The following is a 17099-nucleotide window of genomic DNA, read 5'->3' on the forward strand; positions in this document are numbered from 1 at the left end:
CCTGTGCTCGAACCAGACAATCTAGCCCGTCTAGTGGCCAAAGTGAAATCTGGGTCACCTGAGGACCTGTGTCCTCCAAAGGTTTCAAAACGATCATTCCCTTGGTTGAGGCTGAGGTGCTGTCTGTCCTGAATCTATCTTTGACTTCAGCAACAGTGCCTCAGAAATTCAAGGAAGCTATAGTACTTCCTCTGCTGAAGAAAGCTGGGGCAGACATTAGGAATCTGAAAAATGATCGCCCCATCTTCCAACTTCTGGCCAAGGTACTCGAACAGCATGTCCTGCAACATACTTGGAACAACACCACCTGCTGCATCATCGGCAAGCTGGGTTCCGCACGCATAACAGTACAGAGTTAGTCATGCTCTCAGTCTTGGACGACCTACGACTGGCTGCAGACAAGAAGATCCACTTGATCTCTCAGCCGCCTTTTATACGGTGAATCATGGCAGCTACTAGCATTTTGCGGCGGCTGGGAGTCACTTGGACGGCCCTTCAGTGGTTCACCTCATTCTTGGTGTATCGCAGGCAGAAGGTCCAATTAGGAGACTTCATATCTAAGCAGGGCAACCTTTGCTGGGGAGGTACCGCAGGGCTCGGCAATTTCGCCCCTGCTTTTTAACATCTATCTCCAACCTCTGATAGAGGCTCTGGCAAAGGCAGACTGCCAGGTGTTTAACTACGCGGACGATACCCAGCTAATTGTCCGCGTCGACAACTCCTGTGACTCACGGCAGAATGTCTAGATCATTCTTCGGTTCACCATGAATTGGATGACCTCCAATTCATTAAAGATGAACCCTGATAAGACTGAGGTTTTGCTATTTTCCTCAGTCTCTTCCCCATTGTCCAGCCTTTTTTGGCCCCAAGAGCTTGGTACAACTCCAACGCCAGTACCAACGGTGAAAAGCTTGGGTATAAGACTGCACACCGGATTGACCATGAAGACCCTGGTGTCTGCTGTCGTGGGAGCTGTATAGGGCTGCTACGCTAACTCTGTGAACTATCGACCCTGCTGTCTTCCACTACTATGCAGGCGGTGGTGACTGTTTAATACTATCTCGTTTAGATTACGGCAATGCAGTCTACATTGGCCTTCCTGGTACTCTTTTGAGGAAATTACAGGTGGTCATGAATGACACAGCTAGGCTAATATTTAAACTGCCCCGTAGAACACATGCTACCCCCTTGCTGCATCAATTGCACTGGTTGCCTATTAAGCAAATGGTAAGCTTCAACTGCTTGTGCATCGCACATAAATCCTTGTTTGGAGAAGCCCCGAAATATATCAAGGACCGTTTGAAGCCAAATGCACCGGTCCTCCAGCTTCGTTCATCACAGGCCAGTCTCCTTGCCTGCCCTCGCGTCAGCTTGGCGACATTTGGAGGTAGGGCCTTTTCAGTCTGTGTTCCCCAGATGTGGAATAACCTACCAGACAACATGCGCAAGGAAGAGAGATTGCTCCTATTTCAGAAAAGGCTCAAGACGTTACTGTACATAGATGCGTTCAATCAGGCTTATTAGGATTGATGTCAGGTTCAGTGGCACAGCGGAATTCGGACTGTCGTTCTATGATGCAGCGCTTAGAGACCTTTGGTGATTAGCGCTTTATAAATGCAATTAAATTAAAATAAAAAAAATTGAAATTAAATTAAATTAATTTAAATTTCTGCAGAGCATGCAGAGTAAAAACTCTTATATAGAGATCATTCCTGCTGACGCCATGTCTTGACGAAACATTTTGTTTGAGGTGTCTGAGACACGTGTTCTTTTGCTGCATGACAAAGCTGTCTATCTGGTAAGGTCCTTTTTTTGAAGTGAGCGAGAGATGCCCCTGCCGAGATCTCTCTGGGAGACCTCGATGCTCTGCAGAGTCAAGTACCCTTGGCCTACTGCCAGAATCAATATTTTTCCAGCAGGGCTTGTCAATGCTGGGTTAAGCCAACCTTAGCGTTAGTCCTATGTTCCTTTCAGTGGCCTACTGTTGGCAGTGATGTAGAGCTGTATGTGAAATCCTGTCCCGTGCACTCCAAGCCAGTCCACAATAAGCCTTTTGACATTCTCCAGATGTTGCTGCCTATCCCTTCTCCTCTGTGGCATGTGATTTTCACTGACTTTATTGTGGTCTTTGGAAGGAAACTGAGTGATCAATGTCGTACTAGACCTCTTTTTTAAAATGGCTAACTTTCTCCGTTTCGATGACTTCCACCTGCTAGCATGATGGCAATGATATTTCTGGCTGATGTATTCCACCTGCATGAGATTCCTGACATGATCATTTCAAACAGTGGCTCTCAGTATTTCTCTAGACCAGAGGTCTTCAAACTTTTTGATGCCAAGACCCCCTTTTTAAACATTTTTAGGCATAAGGATCCCTCTTCTGATGAAAAGTTCTAGAACCTGGTACTCCTTATTATAGACAACTATCAACAACCATAAACGCCCCCAATTCCCAAAGCAAATAGTTTTTATGGTATGAAAATAATATTAAACATTGTTTATTAACCCAAAGGTCAGTGAGCATGGGGGTGTAGTCAAAGGTGTAGCTAAAAACAAAGGGCCTCATTTATGAGGAATTGGCATAGGACAGTGCCTCAAGCCTTCTTGCTGTGCTGCCCTATGCCAATGTAAAGGGGCAGGAATTCACAGTATGAATGAAATACGGTGCTGCCTAGCACCAACATAGACTTGTACAGGAAGGGGCACCTTCCTTCAAAAAAACAATCCCAAGAAGCGTTTTCCTCTTTTGATGTGAGCTGCGGAACGCAGCACAGGTGGAAAAAGGCAAAAACGAGGAGAAATGAAAACATTTCTCCTCATTACGCCTCCACTGGGGAGGAGTCAGTTTTTGGAGCTGCCCCAGGTTTACATGATTTTGTAAATATGGGGCAGCATCAAATTCCATGGGTGTTGCGTGGGAACTGCATACAAAGCCCATGGAACACCTTCTTGATGCAGAGTAAGGCAACCTAGTGACTTGCTCTGCTATATCTTACTCCATATCTATGAGGCCATGAAAAGCCATGCAGGGTGACTTTGCACAGCCTCATAGGTATGGTTGAGAAGCATGCGTCTCCGGAGCGACAAAAAAAGTGATGCTTTGGCAATGAAAGCCTCTCATAAATAAACCCCAAAATATTCTGTACGTTTTTTAGGTCTTTCATTATCTGGTATCTACATATAAAATAATGTGCAGCGTAAATGAAAAATACATTTACAAACTTGTTACTCAGTGGGAAATGCACTGTAGTACATTATGAAACCTCTATTAGTAAATGCACTGCAGAGGTCGGTGTGTAACCAGAAAGCCACAGAATTAAGTCTTGATTGGTGCAGTGGAGAATAGTGACATGTATTTTTAGTGCTACGAGGTCACAGCCTATGACAGAAAGCACTGTAAATATGTAAGTCATTACTTTATACTTGCATTACACACAGTGTAAGATAGAGTGCTGCAAAATGTGCAAATAGTTTCATGATAAAATGGTTCTTCCAAACAGATTGAAGACCTCTGCTATAGACTCTGGAGCTCAATTTCCTTTACCCTGGGTGCCCACCAAGTTCTCATCTCAGGTTTTTATTCCCAACCCAAGACAGAGACTGAGGGGGACAACCAGAGTCTTGAACAGAATTTGAGGTGTTTCTATGTGCCATTACAAACAACTGGGCAAAATCTTTACTCCTCGCAGTGTTCTCATTAAAGAACTCTGTTTACTGTGCTTCTAAGGTTTTTCGATTATTTTTTATCTAATATTTCCAAATTTATTATTTTCCAAATTCTCCACTGAACACTCCTCTTTTGCCTACTGTTGCTGATTTCTTAGAGAGACTTGACTCTGAATGAAAAGTGATTGCCTGGAACGTAGAAGATTTTAAAGGTTGGAATGTTCAGTCTGGTTGGAGGGTGCTTTACTGTAAACCTGCATTCCTCTGCTTTCTTTCTCCCCCCTCCACTTGCTGATCCTGATGTCTTGCTCCTGAAGATTTCCACTATTGGAAACCAGATTCCTGGTTTTCTTCAATCCGTTGAAGTCTTCTTCCAACAAGGAGGCGATTTTATGCCTTTGGCTTTTAACTCTGGAGAAGGTGAGAGCTTTGTGAGCACTTGGAAACAGTAGTTCATACATAAGAAAGTGGAAGACCTCCCTTACGGCTAAAAGTCTAGACTTGAACATCCACCTGCATTTCACGTTGTCAAAACTTGTCACATTTTTCAATTTAATTTTCTCTTTCTATAGGGTGTGCAGTTCGGCTACCAAGTATCTCAGCATTGTGTCAATGTGGTCACTGTCCTAGCTAAGTACCAAACTTGTATTTTGATCCTCTTGACATTTTCTAATTTCTAATTTGTGTTTCAGATTCACCTTCCATCCCCCCTTTAGCACTAGCAACTGAGCCTTAAAATCATTCTTCGTGCAAATTAGAGCATCCCCATTCATGGCCACTTAGTGTGGGTTTCCTGGCTGAGCTTTTTCCATGCCTTCTATTCTGGTCTGTGAGATTGTTTGTTATCGTTTTTTTGTGCACTTTGAATAGTGTTTTTTGCAGTAGCATACCAGTTAGCTTGGCCCTGACGAATGCCGGTGAACTTCCACCTTACGGCAGAAACATGTTGGCCTGATTTACTACCAAGCAAAACAGACAGTGATTTTTTACACACTGTCCCTACACTGTTTTTTAACCTGACGTCCAGGTGAATATCAATAAAATTTTCTCATTTGCCTCGACCGCCATTTTAAGACACATCACTTCACTTCTTGCACTGCATTCATCAGCTTCACTAGTGGTGAGGACATTTGCACTGACTGAACTAAGGCCTTTTTGATACTAAGCCAATACATCTGGGCTTCGGTACACAGACCTGGTTCAAGATGTCCTACATGATGAGGCTCCGCCACGTGGGTGGGCTGATAGGACTCAAACTATTATGTTGAGTGCCTTTCCATCACGTGACAGCTGATGTATTGTCCGGTCCGGTGATAACCTATTTAACTCAGCTAGTCTAGACCTTCAAGTTGCTTTGTTTTCTATATAGTTCCATTGGGGGTACTAACTTGAATGGTCGTTAAATAATTTCCCTCTGACCCTCCTCTGAAAGTTGTTGTTTTTCTATTCTGGCACTGCAAAAGGAGTTCAATCCCTTGTTTGGAGTTTGTGCCTCTAAGGCATTCAAGTCAGCCATTAAAAAGGTGGACAAATTTATAAGCATTAGTGGCGACTGTCATGCCCCATTTGCCTACCGAAGCTTATAGTTGGTGACCACTAATTAATGTGTGATTTCACTCCTACAGATAAGGTCATTACATATAAGTGGTGTTGCTTTGGGATGCTCTGCTGGCCAATGCCTGAAAAAAACTCACTTAGTTCTCAACAGGGCCCCCCCTTCAATCCCTATCACACTCTTTATATTAGTCTTTTCTAACTTTGTATCTTGAATGGGGTGAACAATACCTCCTTCAGTTATGTTGGGTGTCTAAGGTAATTTCAGTGGAGGCTTTAATGGACTCAACACCCGGTGTATCCGAGCCCTGCCAAGGCTTGTGAGGGTCAGGATTATCTCTCTTTTCTCTTCATTCTGGCTTCAGTGATACCATCGCTTCTCTTCTCCCACACTGACCTGGGAGGAGGGCCTATGTTGCGATGATCGCCTTTCCACTTCCCATCATTATCATAGGTAGCAGGCCACTCTAATCCTCACGGCTGTCACCATCTTACTTCGTGCGATTGCTCTTCTCCGTGGGTCTTCAGATATCAGGCTCCCGCCACCACTTCAAAATGAATCTATAAAATGAGGAGAAGCAGCAACCGCTGTCTGGCAGTGTTTTACCTGTAGATGAGACCTTCTTGCATTGTTTCCCTGGTCAGCTGGTAGTGGAGCTCAAGAACTCATGTTCGCCATGTTGGCTTTGTAGCCATATTGTCCAGTATTTGACTTTTGAAAGCTTTTCCAATAGTCTGTCTCCTCACAAAAGACATGTGTTTTTCTGCATTCCTATAAGCTGAGTGGAATACACTGGAGGAAAGAAGAGACAGGCTATCCAGTACACTTAAAAGATTGCTCTTTGATTTTGAGGGAGGTCACTGGAAAGGGGCCTGGGTACATCTCATGATAGAGATAGGACTAATAAGAGAATCATAATGAGTGGGGCTGAGGCCCTGGGTTAACCTTCTTTTACATACAACACTGTGACTGACATCCAGGTGGGATCCTCTAGTCACTCCCATGTGTTGTGGATTAATCAGATTTGGAGTTACTCCTGCTGTGAAACACTGCTTTCTGGAGGGACACTGCAGAGGGGAGGGCACTTCAAAAATAAGCAGATCCCCAAAATAAACTTCAAAGATTGAGATTTTAAATCACATTTAATGTCTCAAAATAGACTATAGGAAGGGGTGCTTGAGCCCCCCAAAATTGTCCAGTGTGCTAGGAGGAAAAGCTCTGCAAAATTTCTGTCTGTGACCAGGACTCAGATGCAAGGGCTGCTATTCTGCCAGCAGGGTGAGGGAACATCACCCACAGAATCACAAGACCACTTACTCTTATAGCCTGTAGCACCAGTGTTTGCCTGCTTACCTGGACCAGTGCACCCTGTGAAGGAGAGGAGGGAGTTAGAGGAAGCAAGGTCCATTGGGGGATCCTGGCAATTGGGTCCCAGGAATGCTCACTGAAGATATACACAACCCTACCTCCTCTTTGGTTGTCAATGCTACTATAAGCATGTTCATTTATCACACATTATATGTTGCCATTCAAAAATAACTGAGACTGTAGAGCAAACTGGCAATACAGTACATGCTGATAAAAAGAGTATTCTGGCTCCCTAATGGAGCATGCAGCTTCTGCTTGACCTGACAGGAACCTTTTCCTTCATTTCTCACTTTTACTGAGTGAAGATTAGATATTATTTTGGGCTAATGTAGCACTTTGCTTTCAACTAGGTGCTGCAAAGTTATTTACTGCTATAGAGGACAAGGCTTTTTAAACAAGACAAATGTGGGGAATGCCAGTCTGTCTTGCTATTCAAGGGTGTAACACCAGAATTTGACCATTGAGTTGCCTTCTTCTAACTACAGTTTGACTCTGTTATACTCAGAAAGGATTTTTATGGGGTGCCCATACATAGGCAGGAATATTCTATGTATATGAATTCTGTTAACTAGGAACACAAGTAAGTAATATGTCCCTGTTACTTAATAACTCACCTCAGAGGCTTGGGATTTTGTAGTTATCTTCCCATGTTATGAGTGTGCTTGTTCTCAGTTTGGGTTAAACCAGGAGAGTCTATTGCACATAACGTATGAAAAGATACAAGTGAAGGTATTTGAAAAGTTATGAAAATATATGACTAAATCAGTAGCAAGATAAAGATACGAATGTTTTGACTGTTTTTTGTGTTTTGTCATATTCTGATTTTGTTGTGTTTTTGTTTTGCTTAGTGTTATATAATTGTCTTGTGTTCTGTGGGGTGCTCAGTAAGTTATTTAGAGGTTTCTATAATGCTGCTACATTGCCAAGCAAAAACAGTACATTCCTTGAAAATTCCTTCCAGTGACCGTTTACCACTACCCAAGTTGGTAAAATGCTGCTGCTCCTGCTCTGATACTATTAAAGAAACCATTCACCCCAAAATCTGTGGCAGAGAGCTTGTCTTAAATTCTCACTTTGTGATCCAAGAAGACACACCTTTTGAGAAGAGTGGGTCCTTTAATCATGGGTGGCTGGACCACGATTAATATAGAACAAAAAACAAAGAACCTTGCATGGTAATTGTTAAAAATGGGGTTCCTGGTTGACTGGGGTCCAACAGTAACCATAATTCTAGGTTTAAGGCACCGGAAATCCCCAAATTAATATGTGCTCACCCTCTGGTAGCTTGGCACAGAACAGTCAGGCTTAACTGGGAAACAATGTGTAAAGTGTTTGTGAAATACTTCAAACAGTAAAAACTGTGAAAATACCACACAATAGATACCACACTAGTTTGGAAAAGAAACTTATATTTTAATAAATAAATCAAGACCAAAATGACACAATGCCAATCAGGGAAACCGGAGCTATTGAATTTTTAAGATGTAGGGTAAAATAGACGCAAAAAGCACACGTGCCAACAAGGGATATCTGGTCATGCCAGACCAGGACAAAGTCACAAGTTCAGGCCGACCTTGATGGAGTGTGGGTCGGCTACCGGGACCAGGTTAGGGCCACTGAACGAAATACCCTAAAATTCTGGTTTCGGAGCGTTGCGTGGATCTGAGGCAAGAATCATCGCGCTGTTGAAGCAATGCATCGGTTCCGAGATGCAGCGAGGCTTCGGTGTGAGGTCCTGTGTGTCATCTTCAAGGATCCCATCAACGGGGGCTTTCAAAGCAAAGTCTGGCGTCAAGGATGCGGCATGCTGCTGAGGCGATGTGTCTGTTCCGATGAGTTGGGAGGCTGCGACGTGGAGGCCGGCATCGTTATTGAGCTGCCATCGATGAGGTGTGCATAGACCTGAGTTGGGGATGCACTGCCTAGTTGGTGATGCGTCTGTTTCAAAGATGTGGCGGGAGCGGCAGACCTTCCCTGCCGGCCCTAGTTCACGAAACAGCAGCGACGTGTCAGTTCTGTTCGAGGATGCACAGCTCAGCTGAGAAGATGTGTTGGTTTGGTTTGGGAATGCACAGCTCAGCAGAGAAGATGCATCAATTGTGTTGGTAGCACCTTAAGCCCACTTCTCTGGGCCCAGGACTGGGGTGATACCACTTGGAAGGGTAGACTCAAAGATGGTAGAGTCCAGGTGCTGATGCAAAGTTGTTGGAAGCCTGGTATGTCCCTGAAGCTTCAGATCACGAGGCCAGACACTGGCCCTTGGAGTCAGTCTAGGTTTTGGATTCAAGTGATGCAGATCCAGTCCTTGCCACCCAAACAAGGTGGGCAGCAGGTCAGCACAGCAGGGAAACAGTTTTTCCAGAGCAGTAGTACAGCAAAGTGGCAGTTCTTCAGAAGCACGGCAGTCCTTCTTCCTAGCAGAGTATCCACAGACCCAGCAGTGCTTTAGTGCTGCTTTATGGGGTCTAGTACTTACACCCAGTGGTGACTTTGAAGTTGGGGAGACTTCAAGGAGATGCCATTGAAGTGCAGCACAATTCCCTGCCCAGGCTCCACACTTCCTACCGGGGGGGGGGGAGGTATGCAGCCCTTTGTGTGGGGCCAGGACACAGCCTACTCAGGTGTAAGCGAGGCTGGGTCCAGCTCTCCCCTAGATAGCACATAGCCCAGCTGTCACCCACCCCAGACATGTTCAGAGATACATAGCAATGAATAGATTTGCAGTAAAAATTCTGACATCACCATAAATTTGGATTTTAAATTGTGATTCCAGAGACACCAAACATGGTCAGCTATATCTTCCCATTTACAAACTAAGCTCATACAATGTAATAAGGTAATCCCAATGTTATCCTATGGGGGATATGGGCCGTGCAGTAGTGAAAAAGTAATGTCTTTATTTTGCTGTTTGGGGGTAGTTAGCACTTAGGCCTCCATAATGTTTATTCTCATAAGCTATCCATGCCCAATTTGTGTCCCCAGATCCTGGGGAGTCTAAAGGTACCCTGGATTTGTGGATTCTCATCGAGGGGACTGAGAAATTAGCCAAGATATAGCTAAATGTTGTGTTTTGGGGGAAAAATCGTAAAAAAGAAGTGCTGCAGAACAGTTTTTTCCTGCAAATGGCATCAAAGAGAGGGTTTGTGGTGGTAAAGTCTCCATCTTCCAAACTTTCAGGAACAGGCAGACTTGAATCAGAAAACCAATTGTTTAACACAATTTTGTCATTTTACTTGGAGATAGCCCATTTTTTCATTTTTTTGTACTTGCAGCCGACTTTCAGTTTGTGTTGAAAACGGTTGTGTAAGCAATGGTGGATCCCAGAAAGCTATACATTTCTGAAAACTAGGCAAACATCCAAATTCAGCCAGGGTGGTCCTTAGTGTAGACCCTTCTAAGTTTTCTTGTAAAAAGTAGCAGTTGGATTAAAAAATGTAGTGCAATTGAGTTAACAAAAACAGCCATTTGGGTGTACGTTTTCAGCTGTAGCTTCTTTTAACAGTAGCATATATTTGAGAGCAATATACTGTTACTTCTCCTGATCTCCTCTGGTTGCAGGGAAATATATAGCTTGTAGGTTCTCCAAAACCCCGGGGTACTCGGAGCCAACAACCAAGCTGCTCTTTACAATGGTTTTTCATTGTGTACCAACTATGCAGCATTTATTGTGGTAAATTATAAAGAATGGCAAAAGGGTATGAAGAAAAACTCTGTATTTCTGAAATGTACACCAGACACTGAGTTTAGGACTAGTGGTTGTTTGTACATCTCTGAATATATGGACACCCCATACTGGCATATGTTTCAGAGGGCATTATGTAAAATGTCTTCTGTGTTACACACTTGCATATATTTGAAAGGCAAAAACATAGAGATATTCAATTGGTAATACCAAATATTCTACTATTTTGTATTCCCACATGTCTAAAAAAAAATGGCACCTCAATTGTGTGGCTGGGCCTTGCGCCTGTGACTAAAGCACCCCCCCAAAACGTGACCTAGGAGTCATCATATTTCACCCGGCAGAATGCATGATTTTTAACAAGGTGTCTAGCTGTGGATTTTGGGCCCTAGCACAGCCGGCACCTAGCAAAACATACCAAAACAGCTCATTTTTTAAAACTAGACACCGAGGGGAGTCCAGGGTGAGGTAACTTGTGTGGCTTTCAACAGGTTTCTTTTTAGATAGAATTCCTTGCAAAAATCAAACTTTGCCTAAAACCACATTTTTTTGCATTTCTGTGAAGAAAAGTCCTGGAATCTGCAGGTATCCACAAATATCCTTCCACCCAGCGTTCCCCCAAGTCTCCCGAGAAAAACAGTGCCTCACTTGTGTGGGTATGCCAAGTGTCGCGACACCAAAGGGCGACAAATGCACCATAGACACATCTCATTTTTCAATTGAAAAACAATCTGTTTTTTTGCTGTGGGTAGCTGTAGAATTTGGGCTCTAGCTCAGCCTGCACATAGGGAAACCTACCAAAGCAGCACATTTTAGAAAGTTAGACACCTGGGGAAGTGCAGGGTGGGGTGAATTGTGTGGCTTTCACCAGATTGTTTTACCCAAAATCCCCTGAAAAGCTCAAACTTTGCCTAAAAAAACACATTTTCCTTGCATTTCTGTAATGAAAAGTCCTGGAATCTGCAGGCAGCCACAAATTTCCTACCACCCAGTGTTACCCCATTTCTCCTGGGGAAAATGGTGCCTCTCTTATGTGGGTAGGCCAAGTGCCCTCAACACGAAAGGGCGCCAAACACAACGTAGACACATAACATTTCTCCACTGAAAAACATTTTTGCAATGTAGGTAGCTGTGAATGGATCACATCAGGGTGAACAGTAGTCCTCATGAAAGGACTACTGTTGACCATCGTTTGATCTATTTCTGTTGTGGACACCAGGCCTTGGCACACCAGTGCGGTAGCATATACATCAGTACAAGTGGGGGAACGCTGGGTGGTATGAATTTTGTGGATCCCTGCACATTCCTGTAGCTTACATTACAGAAATTCAGGGAAAATTAGTGTTTTTATTCAACACTTCATCTTTGCAGGGAATTCTGTGAAAGGAAGCTTTGAGGGAGTCCACACAACCCTCACCTCTCTTGACTTCCCCGTATGTCTAGTATTCAGAAATATATGCGTTTGATAGGTTTCCCTACATGGTTGACGACGCCATGACTAGTTGGTACACCTTCCATAGTTATCGTTATCTCCACATTACGTTTTGGGCCCTTCCCTGTTGCTGGCACCTGACACACCAACACACACGAGGTAGAATTTTTATCAGGAGACCTGGGGGAATGCTGGGTGGTAGAAAATTTGTGCCGGCTCAGTGATCCCACAACTTTTTCACACAGAATGTGTTTGGCTACATTTGAGTTTTTCAGGGGATTCTGAGTAAGTAAACATTGGAGGATCAATGCAAGCCACACATCCCTGGACTCCCCTGGGTGTCTAGTTTTCATAAATGTCAAGGTTTGGGAGGTTTCCCTAGATAGCTGACGAGCTCGGGACAATAAACGTAGGTGTCTCCCTTGCAAAACCAGGTTGGTTTGTGATAGATCATTTTGATGTGTTCACAATACGTTTGGATACTTCCCTGTCATGGGCACTTGCCCACCCACACAAGCGAGGTAACATTTTTATTGGGAGACATCGGGCAATCCTGGGTGTTAGGAAATTTGAGCCGGCCTGGCCATCCCACAGCTGGCCCACACAGAAATGTGGGGGAAAAATATCTTTTTGTAAATGAATCAAATTTAAAAGGGCTTTTGGGTAAGTAAACCTTGTGGTATCCAGATAAAGCATACCATGCATTATTCCCTTAGTGACCAATTGCCAAAAAGATGTGAGGGCAGAAGGTGTTCACTACAGAGGGAGTTTGCACTGACAGTAAAAAGGAAAAATAAACACCAGAACTTTATTGCTTACCCATCCACTAGTCAATCACAGGCATACAGGTTGGATTCGGCACAAGGGTAAGTAAATGTTTAATACAAATGTTTTATTCACTAATGGCTTTATGAACTACTGTCCCCAAAAGTCATTATTCATTATTTCAACATCAGATCAAAGAAACACTGACTTACAACTCATGAGCTTTAAAGCCACGTCACGGCACCAAACGCTTTCCAGTCCATTACGGGCCTGCCATTCATTACACACAGGAAACCATTCACACTGCCAGCTGTGGGTCTAACACAATACAACACTTACCTTTACAAATAGCTCCATTCTAGGGCTTATCACTCTCACACGCCAACAGGACTAACAATCCAATCACACCACCAAGCACCCAAACATCAGATAACTGACCAACAGACTTCAAGTAAGTCAAGACACATACTGGCTACGAGGCACCAACACATCACCAGTCCGCGCACACCGCCAGCCATGCACCAGTAATGCACACCGCTAGCCAAGCACCAGTCTACACACACTGCCAGCCAAGTGTTAGTCCACACACACTGCCAGCCAATCGCTAGTCCACACACACTGCCAGCCACACACACCAACATCCAAACACCAGTCCACTTACACAAACAGCCAAGTGTCAGTCCACGGACAAAAGCAGCCAAGAACCAGTCAACACACACCGCCTGTCAAGCACAAGTCCAACCACAATGCCAGGCAACTGCCACTTCACACACACCACCATCCAAATGCCAGCCACACATATTGCAGCCAGAAGCCAGACCACACAGACCACCAGCTAAATCCCCAGTTAAAACACCATCAGCAAAACGCCAGTCCACACACACCACCAGCCAAATGCCAGTACACACACAGCAAGTCAATCAGCATACATTCATGTAATCTTTTTACATTTCAAATTAAAGGATATAGATTAGACAACGTGTTTCATACATGCACAGAGAAGACAAAGGAATATAAGATATTGTGTGTTTTATTCTGCATGTGACCCATCACCTGTGAATCAGTGTAAGCAATAGAATAGACCAGTTCCGCAATTTTGTAATGTAGAGAAAGGGAGCAGGGGTTAAAGGCTTCCTGAACTAGTCTCGGTGAAGTGATATGTTTGATCCAAGGAAACCAGTTCTGCTTTGAGATATAAACAACCAAGGGGCATATTATCAAGAATGGCATTAAAATTATCACCGGTTTACAGGCAGAAAACTGGCGCTAAAGTGGCGATAATGGGCTTGATAATATGCTTTGGAGAATTCCAATAGAAGCCCATGTTCACACCACAACATGGACTTCTATTGGAATTCTCAAGGGCATATTATCAAGCCCATTATCGCCGTCTTAGCGGCAGTTTTCTGCCGCTAAACCAGCAATAATTTTGAACGCCGTTCTTGATATTATGCCACCAAGGTGGCTGGTAGCGGTGCAATTCAGGAAGAACAATGCAGGTTTGTTCATGAGCATAAATTTTGTCTGTTTTCCTAATCCCGAGATACAAAGCCCATTATATATCCTTGGGGGTAATTACCTATGCTTTTTGACCCTATCTGGGGTAAAATGCACAGCCCCTTGGAAAGTTCAAAATTAACACCCGACTCACCTCTACTCCACAACCATGCAATTCACAACTCTGGCAATGCACACGTCACAAAATCACAACCAAAATGCACAATAACATGCCCGCCTACCAGACACGACAGAACAACTTACGATGGCAACCTGGGCACGCCATGAACATGAGCCATCAACGGCATGGTACCTCAGCCACACAATAGCTAAATGTGGAGAGAGGTGGCAACCAGGCTTGTGTGAAGGATGCAGTACAACCATAATTTGGAAAGTACACAATGCCAAGAGTGGCAGGGATTTGCTGGACAGACCACAGTATGCAGAACTCACTCATATCCACGACGACATTCACCTCTGGTGTATGGAGTGTAGTGGACAGTGGATGCAACTATGTCACCTCAGCCAGTGAGGGACCTTGCAGAAATGTTGCCTGTTATGTCCCCCCGTAAGTGTGAGAAGAGTGGGATGGCCCGGCGTATGCCAGGCCAGCGTAGGGGTGGGAATAAATAGCACATAGCCCTGGACGTGATCATCTTCCGGAAAGCCCAACGTCTCTGCCAGGGCGGGGCCTCCCACCTCGCCACAGGCCGATGACGTCCTCATGAGCGCAGTTGTCTGCGATCCTGTGCACCTGCCGTACCCCGGCCTGCTGGTCCACGAACCCGTCAGGCCCCCCCTGTGCAGCCAGGCCACACTGATCGCTTGCTGACACCGGCGTGTTTCAAGGAGGACCCACCACATACCTGTGTAAGCTTCAAGCCCAAAGCCCGCGACCCTGCCAGCCTCTCAGACCATCGCTGGCCCCCGACGCTGGCCCACATTACTCCTTCCTCATTCACATACTACACCGGCTTCCTCTTCGGCCCAGTTGGTCCCATATGTAAAACTGTGTCCTGGGTCCTGAATGGCAGTGACCCCAAATCCGGGCCAGCGGCCACAGCACCAGACCCCCCCCCCCTGATCAGTGAGGCATAGTTCCATATGGGCATCTTGCGACATGTGGTGCCACTAACCCTGTTCAATGCCAGCCGGTGACACGTGGTGCCACTAACCCTGTTCAACGCCAGCCGGTGACACATGGTGCCACTAACACTGTTCAATGCCAGCCAGCGACACGTGGATGACGGACCAGGACTACACTGCGGACCAGTGGGTATCACTTCCCAGCACTGATTCGCGAATCAAGAATGGCAGAGTCTACACCAGTGGTCGCACAAAGAGGAGTAAGAGGAAGATGAGGCTCAGTCCGGACGAAAGCCGGGTCACAGTCACGGAGGTGACCGAGCACGTGGTGCCACTGAACCTGAACTACACAGGCTGGTGGGGCCACCAACCTATGCCAGCGACACTCAGTGAATGGCCCGTGCTGACTGCTGCCTTCGGTCTACAATGCGGTCCAGTAGGTCAATGAGTCTTGATTTAGCGATGGCGGAGTTCATATCTGTGTACAGGCATCATCGCAGACTGCATTCCCTCTCAGCACCGGTGCCACTAGGTCTGTTCATGGACACTCACTGGTCATACATTGGTGGCATCTGAGTCTATGGACTAGGGGCTAGTTTTCATCCTCATGTAGCTGATACCGAATTGGTGGTGAAAACTAGGCTTGCGCTTTCTACCACACTATTTGCTACTTCCGGGTAAAATCAAACCTTCCGCATCATGCCCTGGAGGACACCTTCCACTGTCCCTGCCACCCTCCGCAACATACACCTCGGACATTGATGAGGACCCGCTCAGGTCACATGGCCCATCTGACTGCATCACAAGTCACCGTCCTGTGGCTGGGTGCCTGTGCCAGCCGCAGTGCATCCGGAGCCACTAACTCTGTGCTGGTCCGGCCCAGGACCCCTTCTTCTGAGATATTGGATGAACTCTGATGTGTGGCTGCAATTTGATCGCCCCTGGGCGTGGTTCTGTACTGTGAATTTGCATCTGCATGTGTCTCTATGGCAGTGTGGGTCTCCTTAGTGGGGTGTGGGTGGTCCCTGAAGGGTGAGAGACACCTACGGATGTGTCTTAGTTTGCATTCCATGGGTTTGGCCCCACCTACATCTGTTGGGACACCTCCTTTTGGCATGCTGACACATGGCATTGGAGTGCCATATGTGGGTGGGTGAAGTGTTGTGAGCCATCTGTGCTTGCAGTGCTTCCTGCTGTGTGGCCTGTTGCAGGCTCGGTGTTCTCCTCTGAGTAGCTTGGCTGGCCGGGTCCTGGTGGGGAGTTGCGTGGGATATACATCGGCTGTTGTAGGGCGTCGGTGTCGGCGCTGTGGTGGTCCTCTCCAGCATCACAAATGTGTTGTATTATGTGCTCTGCTGAAGGTGTTGTGTGCCCCACAGCAATGTGAAGGGGAGATGCATGTTGACATTGTGTTGACATGTATGTTCGGCGCATTGTGCTGGTTTGCATGCAGACTGTATGGCAATGTACATTGTGACTGTTTGGGAAGTTCTGTATTCTTCTGCGGGACAATGTACATCTGAAATACATTACGGATGTGAGGTCGTACGCGTACATTTCCATTTCACAGTTACAGGCTCTGTCAGATGTAGTAGGCATGTTTCTGTGCATGTGCGGAGACAGTTGTGTCCTCTGTTCTGCAGTGTCGGCTATGCGCATTGTACCAGGTTGTTGTCAATGCGGGTGTGCTGTTCTTGCTATATGTGTGTGCTGCAGTGTGCCAAGGGCATCTGGGACATGATCCTGGGTAATTGTGGGTGTGCAGTGTGCTACACCTCGTTGTGCATGTGTGCCATTGTGCCCATCTCCCCCCCGTCCTCCCAGTCCCTGTTCGTTGCACTCCCTGTTGATGTTATGTGAGTTCCTCTCGAGCTGTGTCCGTAATCCCTACTCCTTGCACCGTCTCCACACTGATGACTGTGGCCTGGGTTGCCTCGAGCTCCTCATGTGGCGCTGGACTGCCACCTACTGTCGCCGTTGCTGCCTTCCTGTTGGCAGAGGGTTTGTGCCTGTTTTAGGCTGTCACGTCATGCCGGCACCTATTGGCC

The 17099-nt window shown here is 45.8% G+C and overlaps 1 protein-coding gene across 3 annotated transcripts in view; it reads left to right on the forward strand.

Moving 5' to 3' along the window:
* DYRK4 (dual specificity tyrosine phosphorylation regulated kinase 4) overlaps window positions 1-17099 on the forward strand; it is a 977358-nt gene that overhangs the window by 32479 nt on the left and 927780 nt on the right. The gene's annotated exons all lie outside the window — the stretch shown is intronic.

The sequence above is a fragment of the Lissotriton helveticus genome, chromosome 1_1, assembly GCF_964261635.1.
Source record: "Lissotriton helveticus chromosome 1_1, aLisHel1.1, whole genome shotgun sequence".
In the NCBI taxonomy this organism is placed as follows: domain Eukaryota; kingdom Metazoa; phylum Chordata; class Amphibia; order Caudata; family Salamandridae; genus Lissotriton; species Lissotriton helveticus.